Here is a 17,049-nt window from a genome sequence, read left to right as displayed (position 1 = left end):
TGTGCTGGAAAGCGTTTTTTTTCTCCTGATAAAAGCTAACATAAAAGCTCAGCAAATTAACTGAAGCAGGATATTCATTTACCCACTGAGGCCTCATCAGATCAATCTGTGCAGGTTGTCCATATGGTAATGTCTGGATTACTAGAAGATTAAACCAGTATCCAGTATTGACCACATGTCTGTATAAATAGCTTGTTCATCTGAACAACTCATTCTCAGTGCACCCAAAACAGGCATTTCCAAATTTCCATCATGAATCTGACATCCTAGTTCCATAAAAGCATTTTAGTGAGCATGTTTCCCCAGTAAGGAATATTGGCTTGGCTCCTATTCAAATGAGTTACTGCATGACATTCAGCTTTGTCACACACTAAACTGCATCGGATTTTGCAGCTGCTGCTTAGCAGGACAATCAAAAGCTTATAGTCCCTCATAAAAAACATTCATCTTTTTGTTGAACATTGAGCAAAAACTAAAGGGAGGTATGAGTCAGATTCTGTTCAAAAATGTCATAAGAATAAAAATTAACTTCACATCTTCCATTAAATTCCCTTATGTTCTACATAAGAGAGCAATTCCTGAATCAGCAGTGATTAAAGAGTCTGAGCAATTAAAAAGTCACTTTCATAATTATCACAATTTAAATGTATTTTAAACTCTCAGAAATGTCCATTTTAAACATTTGTATTTGCTCATGTTGCTCATATTGCCTATGGGATGAAAAACTGTCAGTTGATATTGCCTGTTATTACAAGATGTGTCTCAGAATTGCCCATTTGTAAAAAAATATGTGCACGACACAGATTAGGAGAGATTTTGTGCACAAAAAAACAAACTTAATTGATACTTACAGGGATCATATGGTTCATTTCCAAGCACTGACAGTGAAAGGGTTTTTGAAACTAACCAAAGAAAAAGCTGATCCATCCTTTTGATGCCTTCCAACATACTAAAAGGGAAAGCAGTTGTTTATGAGATACAAAAGGGTAAATGGTACAATCCTGCAAGCTAAACAATCAGTGGATAGAAGGAAAATTCCTCTCATGTCTAGAGATGGGGAATAAATGTCATTTTGTCAGCAGTTAACCAGCAGGATCCCATTCAGAGATGTGCTTTGGGACTTCATGAGGTTCAATCTGGTCACAAACTACCTGACAGAGCACTGAATAATGCCATGACAAAATTATGCAGAATAATAACATCTAATGCTGACAGCTAAGACTTACATCTTAGGTACATATAATATAAAGTGAGAAGATGACAAAATGTTTGCACTGATAAGTGCAAAATAATGTGTCTGGGCGCAAAACTATCTCTCAGTATGTATCTACAGTGACAGGCTCTGAATGTGCAATTATCTCTTTATCAGGAAAGAGGCATGGGTAGGTCTTGCAATCACCAGCTCCACTGTCAGCAGGGTCACAAAGACAAATCCCAGCAGAATGCTAAAAAAGCACTGAAAAAGGAATAGGTAACAAAACAGGACACAGCCACACCACTTGAAAACCATTTATTCAGTGAACAGGGTGCATGGTTTGGGTATTCCAACTCAGAGAGGATAAACTAGAAAAGGGCCACAGAGATGATCAAACACAGGGAGAAGCTTGAACACCGTAGGGAGGAAATGAAGGCAAGAGTTGGCTCGGAAGAGGTGGTTGGTGAGGAGAACAGACAGCCTTATTGAACCAGGGATACAGGGCATGAGAGATGGAATGATTGTTTGCTGCTCCCAGTAGCAGAAGAATGATAGGGCAAACAGTAAAATTCATTTGAGATGTGCATTTTCTGAAGTTCATGGTTTGAGGTATGGTCTTCATGTCTGCCTACTGAAACACATTATGGCTTACATAAAAAGACTGTAATAACCTAATAAATAACAGCTAAAGACATTTGGTTGGGGACTGAGTCCCTTTGGCTTAAAGGAAACACATCAGGAACTAAGACTTTGGCTCTTAGTCCATTTGCAGATTGACTTTTGACTTGCTCTACAAACTTTTTAATGTGGGAGTAGAAAGCAGCAGAGCTGTTGTCTTTGTTGGACAGCTACAAATCTAAATATGCCTCTGCTTCGGTTTGTGCATGCTTTTTCGTATTGATTACTGAGAAGTAGTGATGGGTAAAGCTGAATATCATGACTTAGCATATAATTGGTAAATGGTATTCAAGCCTTGAGACAAATGGGGCCTCTGTCCTGAGCAGCAACCAAAGTTGTCTTCTAGAGCTCCACTGAAGAAATGCAAGGTAACAAAGTCACTGAAACCTTCCAGATGGTGTAAAACTTACAGATGGACTGTGAAGAACACAGGGTATGTTCATATGGCCCAGCATAGTGCTATAAGCCTGGGACTAAGCAGAGGCAGCAGAGTGCATTACAGTGAGATGAGAACAGCCTGTCCCACCCAAGAGAGAGAGACACTCACTTCAGATGGCTTCCTGTGCACTGTTTCTCCCACTGGGTCAGAAATCCCTCCTGGTTTCACTCTGCACCTCTAAACCTAAAGATGTACACAAAACCTGAGTCATTTCTCCTGTCATTTATCTCCCCCCTAAATATCTTCAACAAATTCTTCTCAGCCACTCAGGCCCATAGCTGTCCCAGCCTGAGGGATCCTTCATACAAATTACAAAAAGCTCCTGAGTGAAGAGAGCATTTGAACAAATTAAACAAAGCATTTGAACAAACTCTTCAAACTCTAGTTTATAGCCTTGGCTGCTGACTTCCTGCCAAAGAAGGGAGGAATTGAGGTTGCTCATGGCTCATTTATTGCATTATGGATATTTTCTCTCCACAAAATAAGTTGAAACAAAAAGATACGTGGAAATAAACATGAGAGTTTCCAGGGACTGGTCACCAAGATCTAGCAGTACCTGATAACTGGTCTCTCTTCTGGCTGTGACTAGTTCTCACCATGGGTTTATCCACATCAAGAAGTGGCTGATGACCACTAACAATGGCCTAAACAAGTATGCTCTGCTTCAGGAAAATGTCAGAAAGCAAACAGCAGTGCATCAAGAAGCCCAACACATACTTCCAGTTAATTACACAGTTTACCCTTAGCACAGTCACCCTTCACCACAATGTGCTGGCCCAGTGCTCCATGGCACTGCTGGTTGTCCAGGTCTTGCCAATGGATATCTCTTACCATCCTGATAAGACCTGCCACAACAAGGTGTTATCTTGAGTAGTTTAGGCTGAAGCATACAAAATCCCATCATGTTTTTGCACTCTGGAGAGTCACAGATGGCTAGAAACAGGATTTTCATTACCCTAACCAAAGTACAGGCCAGGGGGTTATACAGGGGATGCAAGACACTCCAGTACACATAGTATTCCACCTATTCCCTAAAGCAAACTGCATAAGAACAAGAAAATGGAGACTTACCTTAAGCCAGTACAGCCAATATGAACAGCAGTGATTAATACCTGTCCTGCCACTAAAGATGAGAGTGACTACAAGAACTGTGTGCCCACTGTTAAAAATAATTAAATGACACCTCAGATTATGTCACATTAGCCACTGCAACCCTTTGTTGGGGAGATTTTGAACACAGAACCAAAATAGAAGTGGAAGGTGGGCCTCTCCTTAGGCTTCAGTTACTTGATTCAGCATCCAACTCCTCTTAATGCCCGGTGATCTGCAGCATTATATCCAATATCACTTAAACACCCTTCCATCCCTCTCACAGGCAAACTAATTCTGCTCAGAGTGAGCCTCTGACACAATGATGAAAAACAGACTTTCAAAGAAAAATCAGAAGGCAATTTTTTCTCCTTTTCACTAGATACAAAGTGTAATTTCTTCAGGTTTTCTTTCAGCAGACATAAAAGCCTCACACCTCAAATAGCATTTCACTCAGTTCTATTTTCAACGTTATTAAACACCCACAACTCCAAATGAAGTTAGTGTGTCCTCAATAGTGCTGCAAATCCAGATCTGGCTGACTCAGCTTTCCTGCACTGCCCACACTTACAAACACCCTAGAGTTCAATAAAAGGAGTCAGGCTTTTCTGCAGTGCACATTCCTCATGTGCCTCACACACATTGTGATGTGTTTTTCCCAGCACCTGCAGTACAGCTGATGGGAGCATTACACAACAATTCAGCGAGAGGGTCAGAGGAGGAATCTACACTGTTCCCAGTCTATCATCATGCTTCTTGGAACTGCATTACTGTAAAACAGGGCAGTGAGCTGGTTTTGTCATCATAGAGGAAAAAAAGGATGCCAAAATCTTAAACATGGACCCAAGTGCTAGTGATTGGCTTGGTTCAACAAGATGGGATACAAAGACAAAAAGTGAAATATAAGATCCTTTGAGCATGATGAATGGCAAGTGTTAGTCACAAGTACTCATCCTTCCTGTTATGTCCCACTTAAATTTCTTTTCATGTTCCACCTGCAAGGATGACAAAGTAGAGGTTCACACCCCAGCCCATGACAGTGAGAGTTTGCATGTTTGAGTTAATCTGCAAAAATATTTGGTACCATCTGCCTTTTTATACATACTCACATTTGAGATTGTTCATCAGAGGATTACAGTCAATGGTCTGTATGAGCTACCCTGGCCAGGTTAACACTGTAAATACTCACAAGACTTTGTTATGAAAACAGGCATTCCACTCTCTGCAGAGAAAAAAGGAGGATGGGCCTGGTGCATTATTATTATGTAAAATAATAAGAGTTTTCAAATGGTGAGCACACATGCCTACACATCTATATTAGGTGTTGTTTGGAAGCTTACTAATGTAATCTTTTGTGTATATCATTGAAAGACAAAAGGATGCAGTAAGAGCACTGTTAAACACAAAAATGCTTCTCAATGAGATGCAAGTCTGAGTGATTATTAATACAATTGAAATTGTACATGCAAGTTTTAAGACACTGTGAGACCCTTGGATTCCTGCAGACTGAAATTTCTTCCTGTGTTCATCATGTATGAAATCTTCCAAAGCAGGTTTTGTTCAGAGCAGAACTTCAGATCACAGAACTGTCAGAAGAGGAGAGCTGGTGCTGTGTAAAGGGGCTGTGCTGGGCTACAGGTTTTCCTTGGTTCAGAAGAAGCAGGAGACAAGCACAGGGCTCACTGCTTAGGAATAATACCCCTGAGCAGTGCCAGAGAGGAGAAGCAAAGGGAGCTGCTGAGAGCTGATACCTCCCTTGAGACTCTGACCCACAGAAATGGTCAAGACAATTAAGATTTTGCACTTTTGGCCTTTTGACATTTGCAGATTTGGCATTTTTGACTAAATGCCAGTTTAATGTACTTCAGATGCAAATTCAATTACCTGTTTTAAAGGAATCTAATTTTAATTAACCCAGGTCTCAAATTAATGTAAACTAATTAAACATTGTTTAGAACTATGTTTCAGAAGAAAATACCTAGTTCAGTAGGTCTCTAATGGTAGAAAATGTGTTTTCTTTACTAACAATTTGTTCTTGGGATTTAGAAAAATAATTGTGTAGCTAAAAATCAAGGCCTAATACTTTTTTACAATTCTGTCAAAAGTCAAGTTTGAAAAATAATTCTAATTACTGTAGTACAAAAATATGACTCTAGGAAGACAAACATTTGTATCCTACAAACATATATATTTTTTTAAATGGAGACAGCAGTAGTTCCCTTACATATAGGCCAAGTTGGATGGGGTTCTGAATAACCTGGTCTAGTTAAAGGTGTCATTGCTTAAGGCAGAGGGGCTGGAACTAGATAATCTTTAAGGTCCTTTCCAAACCAAATCAAGCCATTCTATGATTCTATGTTATAAAAACCAACAAAGAATATTATGCAAGTGGAAACAGACAGCAAGCTTGCAAGGGCTACAGCAAGAGTGCTAAGCTTTCAGTGTGCTTTAGATCTTGACAGTGAAAACAAACTGTATTTTGACAGGTGACAGTTGGAGGCTCAAATTGCTGGAGAAGCCACTCTTTTAATCTTCTTGGTGAACAGTGAGAAAACAGATTTTTTCATGGTGTTCATTGATTTGTGTCCACTGTCCCAATATTTCTTCCACTGAACTACACCCTGAGGTGCTACAGCAACATTCTTGATTTCTCTATCAATAAGCTGACCCATCATTCAAACACAATCAGTTTGCAAGGAAATTTTATCCCATTGGATGAGAAACCATTGTGCTGAAATCAGCCATAGAAGCAGCAGGTTAAGGATGCTATTAAGTACAGATGGGGCAGGGAAAATGCCATCAAACAAACAGAAGAAAAGCAAACCCAGTGCTTTGGGGGCAATATTTGTCAGCTCTTTCACTACTGAACCAGAGCCAGTTCAAACTTTAAAGCTGATCAGCACCCTGCAGTTGTGCTTCTGTCTCAGCAGCTCATCGAGTGGAGCATGTCCTGGGTATCACATGGAATGGTGCCTCTGAGGCATGGATTAAATACTGCATTTCCCAGAGAACTCTGAAGTCTTTCTTTTACTAGGAAGGTTCAACTCTCTTGAAATAGATAACAAACAAAAATCTTAATGGAGACAAGACAGTGGACTGATTTACTGTTAGCCCTTTATCTACAAAGAATCTAAGTATTGAGATTCTTGGCATGTGATACAGCAGCTCCTGGAGGACGGTCCCCAAGCCTGAGATGGTACCTAAGCTCTCTGTCAAAGTGGAGTCCACACAGAAAGTAAGGGAAAGGACCTTAAGCAGACTATAGATCTGAAAAGAGAAGGGATTTTTGTTTAATGTCCTTTGTCAGCACATTGAACCACTTCACTGCAGCCTGTTTTCAGCAAGGATTCAAAACCTGGGACTAGGCAACTCAACATTATTGAATTGTTTAAGCCAGAAAAGACCTTCCTAGAATCACATTCTTGTACTACCAATTAGGAATAATTATTTTTAATTAATAATTGGACCTGGTTTTGACAACTGAACAATTTGGAATTTATTTGACTTGACTAGATGTGAAGAAATTTAGATCATGATGTTTTTTCCAGGATAAAATGCAAAGACTCGTGTTCCTAGTGAAAACTTTAATTTCTCCAGGATATTTGTAAGGATAAGTAAAATACAGCAAATAATACCTTTTACAGAATTACCACATAACATGTTCTATGAACTGAATACTAGGCTACTGGCAGCTCTTAAAATACAGTTCATAGGTAGATACCACTGAATAGGGACATTTTAAAATCAGAGACATTTTTTTGACTCTTTTGTTCTGCTTCTCTATGCTATAGTCCCATCTTCAGGTGGCATAAAACTGTGTGGAGTAGTAACTAACAGACAGATCGGTAAGTGAGCCATCAGGGTAAATAGTTGTAACCTGCAAAAATGCATTTTGGTAAGATCAAATGTTTGAGATCCAAGAATGGAAGTTGCTTATATTTACATGATAGAAGACTTTGCTTTGAAAAACAGAGCTCAGAAAAGGATTTAGGGGTCATTTTAGATAATCGCCTCACTGTAAGCTGTCTGGGCAATGCTGTTGCAAAAAAGACTAATGAGATTCTTGAATATGGGTGGGGGAGAATAATATGAAGCAGAAATAATGAAGGATTTCAGCATCATTTGGCAGCACTGCCAAGACCATTACTAGGTTACTGAATGCTGTCCTAGTGTCTGCATTTTAAGAGGATTTGAAGACATTGGACAGAGTTCAAGTGAGTGTCACAAATGAATTCTCTGCTTTAAAAAAGCCCATGCCTTCTGACAAGATGAGTAGGAAGCTCAGCATATTCAGCTCACTGAGGAGAAAGTGTAGACATACCTTCATCACACTGTGTAGGTAATTGCTCTTGGGGAAGACACACGTGAGGAGCTTTCCAATCTGGCTGACAAAGACCCAATGAATAAAAGTGGAAGTCAGAAAAATTCAGCCTTGAAATAAGGGGAATTTTCCCAGCAACAAAGTAATGAAGGACAGAAACAGCTTTCCAGGGGAAGTAGTGAAACCACCATCGCTTGCAACCTTTTAGACAAAGACAGATAACTCTGAAGACACTTTTGGCCTGGTTTCAGACTAGATGATTATGGTTGTCCTTCCTGGCTCAGTAAACCCTGACCCCTTAGTTTCCCTGTGCACAGCTTTATTCCCTCAGCCCTTGGTGAAACAGGACTGCCTATACTGTAATCAATGTGCTTGCAATGCTTCCATGATGGCTCAAATGATGCTACAGGGGCTGTGACTGGCAAGGATGAAGGGTTAGCATTGTGGGGCCACGTTGGCCTCATGCTCAGAGAGAAGGGGTAACCTTATGTCCTGTTCTAACATAAACAGACAGGTAAGGTTTTGATAGCAGGTATTTGAGAGATCATAATCCATTCCTAAGGATGCAAATCAAGTGTAATATCTTCTTGGGTAGCAGTGGAGAGTGATCAACCCTTGTGAAGCAACTAATGCTTTCTTTTACATTAAGGCCAAAACTATTTTGAAACATTCCCCTAGATTCTCCAAGAGCACTTGGAAAGTGGAGCACATCACAGATACAGTCAGATCTGATCCCAATGTGCTTGCTGAAGGGAGCTTCACTGGTCTAAAAGTTTAGAAGACACCAGGTGCTTATTCAAAAGCAGGATCCTCCAGGGGAAGCTGTACACTGGACAGCATTCCAGACAGACAGACACACCTGCTGTGGGATAGACAGGTGGGGAGAGCAGAGTATCAGCACCTCTGAAACAATTGCCTAAAGAGGGCATTTGAAATCAAATGTATAATAGCGGCCATAACTATAAATACAGCACATGAAGCAGCAATGAATTTCAACCTGAAGCATCAGTGAAAAAACATGGTTCTTGACTCCAGTGAAACCCCACCCAGCAGTTGAAATTAGAAACATTAATCCCATGGCATTGCCCATAATTAAAGACTCCATCTACTACCAAACAGCTGTGTAACTACTGCTGGCTGAACCTCAGTGCTTTGAAATAGGATTAGGAGGAAATTAAAAGAGAAGCAAGCATTGCAAGCATCAGTAAGACAAGAAATACCATTGTGTTACATGGACCAAATTATAAAAATGGTGTTCTTTTGCAGTTACTCTTTCTCAGAATTCATTACCAGCAAAAACGAGAGTATTACAAACAAAACTAAGGGATTCAAGTCTAGAGGCAGGTCAGAATCCTATCACCCAACAGTTTCTGTTTACATTGAGCATTTATTAACTTCTTTTTGCTATAACATTTCAGAGGCCTGAACTTGCCACTTGTTCTGGTTTTGGCTGGGTCAGAATTAATTTTCTTCATAGCAGCTAGTGTACAGCAATATTTTGGATTTGGCGTTTATAATACAGTGATGTTTTCCTCATGGCTGATCAGCATTTACACAGAGCCAAGGCCTTTTCTGCTCCTCACCCCATGAGTGAGGAGGCTGGGGGTGCACAAGGAGCTGGGAGAGGACACAACCAGGACAGCTGGCCTCAGCTGACCTAGGGGATATTCCAGACTGTATTACATCATGCTCAGTATATACAGATGGGAGAAGAAGGAAGTACTTCCCAAGTAACTTGTATGTGAGGAAGCTCAGCATTCTTGGGGATGGCTGAACACCTGCCTGCCCATGGGATGTGCTGAATAAATTCCTTGTTTTGTTCAGCTTATGGATGTGGCTTTTGTCTTACCTATTAAAGTGTCTTTATCTCCACTCATGAGTTTCTTCACTTTTACTCTTCCAACTCCTCCCTATCCACTGCAGGGGGAGTGAGTGGACAGCTCATGGGGCTTAGTTGCTGATTAGGGGTTAAACCAGGACACCACTGAAATCTACTCCATTGATTTACCACCACAAGAGAACACAATGCCTCAGACAAAGATGTACAAATAACTATCCAAAGGGATGGTGCTCTCTCCTTGAATGTCTCTAAATGGTGTCTGTTGTTTTTCTGGCTGAAAACCATTTGTAGATATGGAAAAATGACAGGATAGAAATAAGAAAGTGTCATCCTGTGAGAAAGGTGCCATATGGTACACAAATCCCATTAAGAGGGTTTAATTGTTATTTAAAAGCCTACAGGCAAGCAGGAATAAAAGGGAGACCAGTTCAGACATTCGCTGGATGATGATTTTGCTTCCATTTTGGATGCAGTCAGATTGCAAGATCCCTCCCTCCTCCTGCTGGGAGCTGTTAAATATGACTGGAATAATGTGGAATAACCAACCCCCAGTAAGCCTGTGCTGGGCACTGTATCTCACCAAGTCACCAGGCTCCTGCAGTGCCTTGGGGCTAGCAGCCAGTCCTTCCTTTGCTGCACTGACAATTTAACTCAGAGAAGCTGGTTCATCTATAATGCATGATGGGAATTCCATGGTTTAAAGCTTTTTCTGCCTCTTTTCAGAAGCAGCCCACCCTCCTGACAGAGCCATGAAGTCATGGCTCCAAACAACATTATTTGTCACTAGTCTGTTTCTTATTTCTTTTCATCCCAGGTGATGGAAAAGAAATTAACTGGGAGGTCTTTCTAGGTGAGGTGGCTGTACTGTGACCAAGGAGCAGTACTGGAGCTGCAGAGCTGCCATCTGCACTGCTTCCTCACATCCCAGGCTGGGCTTTCTTGTCACAGGCATGGAGGAAGGAATACAGACAAGGAGCTGGCTAACTACTGCCTCCAGCAATCAAAAATTATGGCACAGAGCTGACTTGCCAAGCTGCAGGCAGTGGAAAAAAAATGACCTCTGAAGATGTATCCTGGCTGTTCCACCAAGGGTAAAACTGAAGTGTCTAGTTTGATTTTATTAAATTGGTGTATGGAAATAGTACATAATTTAGAATCATAGGCTTTGGTTAAAGATATGATTGCAAGGTTTTTAGCAGGTCAGGGGCTCAATTAAAAAAATTAAGTCCACAAAATTTAATCCCTCTGTACCTTTATGCTTCAATGTGACTCTTGTTAACTCCCTAAAATTAGATTTTTAATCTCAGATTGGCACCCCATTCTCTGCCACTCAAGTAACACAAGCAGTGAGAAGATTATGGCCACTTATGTAGTATCTATTTTCCTATAATCCTTTTAGCACCATAAATGCTAAATATAGCCTCCAGTTTAAATTAGCTTTAACCTCAAGTTGACTCCAGTTAACTGTGCAGGAACAGTCAGAAGAAAAGAAATACAAAACAAACAAACAAAAAAACCACAACACCCTCTAGAAAGAAGTAGAATTATTCCCACACTTAAAAAAAAAAGCAGTAAGCTGTTCAGTGGATATGAAGAGATGACTGCAATAGTGGTGAATTGTCAACATCTTTTTGAAAACGTGGGGCTTGTGAGCCCTTAGTCTGCCACACATGAGTAGATTGGCCACAGTACTCATCCTTGCAAACAGCCATCCCAAAAAGTACAAAAAGAAATTGGAGCTACTCCTGCAGCTCCTTATTCCTGGCTATATTTACAAATCATTAACACTGAACATGGAGGCATTTCTGTGAATCAAACTCCCACCAGTTTTTTCAGGACAATTCTTTATAGTCACCATGAGACCCTTCACAAGGAAAACTGATACATCCCCTAATTAGGGGAGGACCACCATCATAAGTCAATGGTGAGAAGAGCTAAATCAAGCTCAAAACCTAGAACAGGAATGACTTCAGTGAAACAACTGCAGAGAACCCTGCCTTTTGCCTGGCAATTGCTTCAGGAAGAAATGTCCTCAGCACCAAAGCAGGGGTTTCAGGAGGTCTCAGAGAGGGACACCCCTGAGGGGTCCCAGCTCCTGCTGAGCACAGCCAGCCTTACAGCTGCCAGGGCCAGATCACTCCATGCATTTACCTGGGACATTGATAGGTTACATACTCATTAACCCGTATGCTCTCTTTCTGCCTCTGCAACAACACTCACTCTGACCAGCTGTTTTTCCAGCTGTTTTAGCCAGTTTGCCTAAGAAGTATAACAGCAAATGAATCCCAAAACCAAACCATCCTGAAGTAAACAACCATACACCATTAAAGCTAGAGGTTCATCTCAGAACTTAACACTAAATTTAATAAGGCTGCAAGTTTCTCCACTTCTTACTTTTTGCCCTTTTCAAACACCACATGGAGACAAGGGAAGCCCACTCTCAGCCAGCCTGCTATTTTTTCATACTCCAGAGACAGAATGACTGCCAAACCCTACTCTGGCATGGGAAACGTCATCAAGATGCAAATTAAAATATATCTGATTGTGTCTGCCTGTCCATTTTGCTTCAGCTTGCTAGGAACAATCAAACAGATGCCTAATGCTGAGCAGTAAAGTGAGTACCCAGGAACTCTTCCCACAGTTTTCCTCCTTCACTTGGAGGACTGCCACATGCACAGATTGTGACGTTCTCAAACGTTCATTATTGAGACACACTCATCTGTTAAACACAGATTAGAAGGAGAGGATAGGCAGAGCTGGTCAAAGGAGAAATAATGAATTGGGAAATGTTCATGTGTACTGTCACAGCCACTACCAAAACATGTGGTGAGCTTCTGTTTAAAAAGCTATGAAATCTCAGCAAAATAAACAAACACATTGATGAAATTGAATTGGGGTTCTACATCAAAAGCAGAATCAAACTGGCTGTAGGCAGGAACTCCAGAGCCCACAGGACCCTCATGCATCAAATTTCTTCTATTTTTTGGAAAGGTTGCATCGTAGAAGAGTAAACAAAACACTTTCAACTACACCTGGCTACACAACCAAGGAGCAATAAGACAGCAACCAGTATAGGTCATATCTGGGGGAAATATAAACTCCAGGTATTTATTTTGAGCCTCCTGAGGTTGGACTGAGCACCTCATGGACCACAGCAGGAGTATCACTGCCTGAGGAGCACTCAGTCTCACTGAGAAATGAGGGGAGCAGCAGCACCATAGAGAGCAGGGGGGACACAAAGGTGAAAGACAAGGACACAGTGGTAGATCACATATTTAGAGGGGAAATTTATTCAGTTTTGCTATGTTGCACTTGCAAACCTATTCAACTCCTGACTTCAGCAATCTCTTTCACTCTGGACCAAACCCCTACAGTAGGTGATGGACAAAGATCCCAAGTAGGTTACACAAGAAGTTACCTGGCTTTCATAAACTGAGCCATTTGAAATAAAATCTGATTACTTTCATTCTGCAGAATTTTCAAAACGTGCTCACTGGTACTTTTAAAGTGATTAGCAAGTTGAGCAAATATCTAAGCTATCATTTCCTCGTGAAATACGAGTTAGTTAAATCTTCTTGGGCTCTGCAGTGGTACTATGGCACAGTTACAGTACAAACAAGTCACTCCAGCTGAAGGAGGCTGTTAAGGTTTTGCTCTCCTCTTTATTCTTACAAACAAAAGCCAAAACTTCATCATAACATAAGAAAGCCCAGTCTTACAGAAATTGGAAGAAAGAGATTAATGTTATTATGCTAGTGGGGCCATGGCCAGTAATAGTGAAGAGCCAGCATATCTTCTCTTTATTCAGTCCTGTGTTACCATCACCAGAGTACACTGAAAGGGCAAACTTCCACCAGAGGGGGAAAATAAGTGGCTCTATGCCAAGTCACCCCATCCTATGCCCACAGCCAGAGAAGATTCACAGCTGGTGCACACCTGAGGTTGCCTAATGACATTTCCCATCACTGCAGCAGCCTCAGTGGGCCCCAAGGAAACCTCAGTCAGTCCTTTTTTTTTTTTTTTTTTTTTTCCTAGTTAGCTCTTTTTTTGTCAGAAAAAAACACTTCAAAACTGAAAGTGTAGTGAAAATATTATTTCTTTAATACTGCACTAAGATTTTAGGCTTAGCCAATACCCAGACATTTCCTAATGTCACCAGTGCTGCAAGTCTTCTCACAAGAGCACTGGACTTTTTGGGTATTTGTTTGTTTGGTTTGGTTTTGTTCTGTTGTTTTTTTTTTTTTTCATTTTTGTTTGGTTTGGGTTTTGTCGTTGTTTGGTTGTTGCTTGTTTGGTTTTTTTACCATGGAATGAATAGGGATTAATCAATTTCACATTAGATTTTTCTTCACCTTCCCCTCAAGACAGCATTGAAATCAAACTCATGTCAAATTGATTTTATTTGTCATGAAACAACAGGTCTGTGTGTTGAGGAGTATTGAGTGCTACTCCTCACATATAAACTCATGTACAAATATGGGAGTGACTTGTTTAACCTCTGCAAGAGGCTGCCAGGTTCTGCTGGGGGTTCACAGCCTCTTCAGGCAGGAGATACACTGCAGAGGCAAAAGGATGTGTGACCATTTGATTTGCTCAGCCTGTGACAATCTCACAGGCAGGAAAACAAAAATCACAGGGCATCTCTTGGTTCTGCTTTTTCTGAAGAGTCAATATTCCTACCATATTATTTCTCTCTTGTTACAGAAAGAGAAATACAAAGCCCACAGCCTCTGTTAACCCAGCACATGCTCAGAGTACTCCAGGGTACACACTCAGATGTAACCTGCCAAAGGTGTTAGCAAGCCCTTTCGACAGCCCACCAGGACAGGGACACAACACTTGGTGGCAGGATTTGGGACTAGGGTCTCTAAGGCACAGCACAGGCACATATTTATCTCAATGATTGCAGGGCATCCACTGCCCATGCTGCTGTTTGAGACCATCATTGTTCCTTAAGTGCAAGTGTCCAAGCACTCCGAGAGAAAAGCCCTTTTCTCCTACCATGGCACCCATGGAAGGGAAAGGCACTGGCAGTCTGTACTGCTGTTAGTTTCCCAGGCCGTCTCTCACTCCAGAAGCACATGCATGTAGGGAAGGGAGCCAAAGACAGGGAATTACCTCCATTTGCTAGCAAGGACCATCCTCCCAGTCCTGGAGATGTATTAAACCTCTTAGGGACCTCTCTAACCAGGTCTCTGTCATTACTTCCAAGTAATGACAAAACAATTTCTCCAATTCACTGTTTCTAATAAGAGTAGTGTTGGAGGGAGAGAACAGTCCCTGCATCTCTTGCTGAGGGGATCTGGTATCCTGAGTACACACCAGTCCATTTAATGCAGTGACCTGCCTCCATTTACTGAATTGATTTGGCATATGAATGTTTACTCTGCTGAGTGTATTTAAACTAATGGCTGCTAAAGCAGCTTATGTGACTTTTTAATCTAGCTTTTCCATAGAGTCATTTGTGGAATGACTGTTTGACAGGGAAACAGACAAGAAATTGGGGCAAAACTTATGCTGACAGACACTGAAAATGGGATGATGTGGCCACAGCAGTAACACAGGCAGATTTGTGGCTCATTCATTACCATCACACTGTTTCCCACAGCTGAGCTTTTCTACAAGCCATCTGACCAGAGGCACAGCCTGCTCCCTGTGAGCAGACCTCAGGCAAGCCTGGACAGTCTGCACTTTACAAAATTAATTTCATCCTCTGAAGCAGAAAATACAAATTCCTCTTTCTCCCCGAGGAAAGGGGCTGGTAGAGAGCATGACCAGTTAAGAAAAGCCCAGCTGGGTGCCTCATTCCCCTGTGCTCTCAAGGGTTTTGACTTAATGATCTCAAAGATCTTTTCCAACCTAGCTGATTTTATGATTCACACAATTGTTTATAGGATTCTGTGTGAATTACAGTGAACCTCAAAAGTTGCCACAGATAATTCTGTGTGACTATCATTAAGCACTGAGGCAGAAGGATCATTGGTGACTAAAAGATGGTTTCAAAGGTCTGCTGCAATGTACAGAGACTAGCTCTGATCACAGATTACCTGATTTATCGAGCACGTATAATATTATGTGTCACTAGATGGTCAAAGTCTCTTTGTGCCATTTTCCCTTAGAGAACATAATGCTGATCTTTTACAAAATACTGAGATCTGTTAGCAAATATATCCATATAATACTATTTTCCTCTTCAAAGTCTTCAAAACCTTTTTATAGTAATTAAGCATGCTACATCAAAAATCAAATCTCTACAAAATCATACTGACCCCCAATATGTCAGACAACTCATCTTGTTTCAGCATATGATGGAAAAAGTGAATCAAGAGACAGAAAACAGTCTTTGCAGGAGTAATAATTAGATTTATTTCTCCTAATTCCTTGCACATGATCTTCTGATTTGCACTGCAGCCCTACAGACAACACAGGACCAAGTCTAGGTATTCTAGATAGCCCATAACTTCTTCACAGGCCTTCTTGTAGGCAGTGACACTGCTGTTTCAAATATGACCAATAAATTGACATAATATTCATTTACAAATAAGCATTGTCTAAACCTGCTGTTCTGACACTGATATAACCTTGCCAACACTTGATACAAATACTGCTTCAAAATTAGAGACAATAAAACAAAAAAACTCCTTCAAGAGGATTGGTGCCTGTCCCATCAAACATCTCCAACCTGTAGGTGCCCCCACAGAGCCAGGAGCTGGGGCTGCTCTCTCAATCACAGATTGAGACTGTCCCACTGCACTCACAACTCTGCTCAGAGCAGAGGGCTGGTGATCCAAGATATAGGAAAATGAGATGGGAAGTGACACAACACAATTATGGTTCCCATCTTTAGTTTCCTGAAGGAAACCCTATTCCATCAGTGTGACTCCAAAGGTGAAGAGTCAGTTCCCATCACCTGTCACAGCAGGAAAGGAAGAAGTCACCTCTAGGTTATCTCATCCTGGGGATAATCACGTTAGCTCCTCCTGACAGCTGCTGCAGATCTGACAACAGGAGGAGCAGATGCAGCATGATGCGGCCAGCCCAGCTCTTGATGAAAGCCACCTTCACTCCTGCGTGGTTGAAGCCGTGCTCTGAGCAGGGCTTTCCCCTTTTCTGGGTATCCCACCTCCCCACAGCAATGGTAGCACCTGATTTTGCTGCAGCATCCAAAACTTCGGAAGGAAATGGCATGATCTACTCAAACTGCAAGATCCACCCGGCAGTGGATTGGAGCAATTATCACATACCTCGGCTTGTCCCCGGACCTCAATCACCTAAGAAGTGTGATAAACCCCAAAACACACGCCCTAGCGTGTTTTATCTGTGGCAGAAATCACAGCGATGCATAAGCAATGAGTTGTGCTTTCCACACGCGGGTGATCTGGCATGAATCCCAGGAGCCAGCTCATGCCCTCTGCTGGGTCAAGTGTGGAAATCGCCTCTCTCCTCTCACCACTGCCAGCTCAAATGCACACCACAAGTCATCTCCA

Source organism: Camarhynchus parvulus, chromosome 6 (assembly GCF_901933205.1).
Source record: "Camarhynchus parvulus chromosome 6, STF_HiC, whole genome shotgun sequence".
Taxonomy (NCBI): Eukaryota; Metazoa; Chordata; class Aves; order Passeriformes; family Thraupidae; genus Camarhynchus; species Camarhynchus parvulus.
The sequence above is the reverse complement of the archived record's forward strand: the minus strand, read 5'-3'. Positions refer to the sequence as shown.